This window comes from Homarus americanus, unplaced genomic scaffold (genome assembly GCF_018991925.1).
Source record: "Homarus americanus isolate GMGI-L3 unplaced genomic scaffold, GMGI_Hamer_2.0 scaffold51111, whole genome shotgun sequence".
Taxonomy (NCBI): domain Eukaryota; kingdom Metazoa; phylum Arthropoda; class Malacostraca; order Decapoda; family Nephropidae; genus Homarus; species Homarus americanus.
In genome coordinates, this window is record NW_024726503.1 from 225,001 (window position 1) to 226,671 (window position 1,671).

Genomic DNA, 1,671 nt, shown 5'->3' on the forward strand with positions numbered 1-1,671 from the left:
TTTTGTGTTTGTTGTTGTTGTTGTTGTTGAAAAGGTTTGCTGTTGTTGCTGTTAATAAAGTTTGTTGTTGTTGTTTTCATGTATATAAGTGCTTCAACAGCCACGCAGCCATGATCCTCCAAACACTGTTCACTATATACTTGTTAGTTTCTGCGCTAAACAACTTCACTTACAGGTAAAAAATATTTCCTGGCCTATTCTCTTTTTCCCGGAACACGTAACTTCATGTAATTGTTTTTTCCCCCCAGTTATAAAGGGAAGTTGTATCTCTCATATAATTCTTCACATGTTGAAGGACCTTGTTACACCCTTACAGAACTGTCTTGTTGAAGTGCAGTAAAAAGAAATTATAACAACAGCCTCCAGTACTTTTATTTTCTTCTTTATTTTTTATACTTATTTCTTCTTCATTTTTTCTACTCCTTTTTTTTCTTTCTTCTCTGCTACTTTTTCTTCCCTGTTTGCTTCTTTCATCTTCTTTCTTCGTTCTATTTTTGCTTCTTTCTTTCTTTTTCTTTCTTCTACATATTTATTTCCCCTTCCCTGTTCTACTACTTTGGAGATGGAGGGGTGGGTGGGGTGTGGTGGAGGGGTGATGGGATAGGGTGGAGAGGAGAGAGGATGGTGGGGAGGGGACGAATACCTTCCCTGATCAATAACCATTACAACTGTTGGCTATAATTCTATCTGGCTCGGTGTAACTGTTAGCCATCATTCTATCCGGCTCGGTGTAACTGGTAACTATCATTCTATCCGGCTCGGTGCAACTGTTGGCTATCATTCTATCCGGCTCGGTGTAACTGGTAACTATCATTCTATCCGGCTCGGGGCAGCTGTTGGCTACCATTCTATCCGACAAGCTGCTGTAACTGTTGGATATCATTTTATTCCGACTACCAGTAATCAATACCCTCTAACTCAACACACACCTACCAGAACCACTCCGGATGATTACTCTGCATACCATAAAATATCACACACACACACACACACACACACACACACACACACACACACACACACACACACACACACACACACACACACACACACACACACACACGCGCGCGCGCGCGCTAATGAAAACGTTCTAAATCGCCAAGTTTCTTTATCAATGTCGAATTCTACTTCCAAATGGCATCAACATCAGATTCACAAACATTTAAGAGTACTTAAGATCTAATAATTTCATGCCATTGCGACTTGCATGGGAAGTGGTTTTCAATAAGTGTTATGTCATGAGAGTGGTGGTCGACGGCTCCCGCTTGTGCAGTTTTCAATAAGCACACTGTAATGACGTAGTTGAACAGGCAGTTTACCGGTGAAGAATTCTTATACATGGAAGGTCCTATACGATTATCGAGGAAGGGGGGGGGGAAGGAGGGCTGTCGTTGGTTATCGTGGTTGCTGGAGGTGTCGTGGTTATCGGTAGTTCTCAAAGGCGTCATAGTTATCGTACTTCTAAAGAGGCGTCGTAGCTACTGTAGTTCCCAAAGGAGTCGTAGTTATTGTAGTTCTAAAAGACGTCGTAGTTATGGTAGTTTTTAAAGGCGTCGTAGCTATCGGAGTTCTCAAAGTCAGTGCAACCGTCCTATAGCTCTCAAGGGCATCGTAGCCATCCTACAGCTCCCAAACGTAACATGGTTATCAATGCCCCCAAAGGCGTCGTAG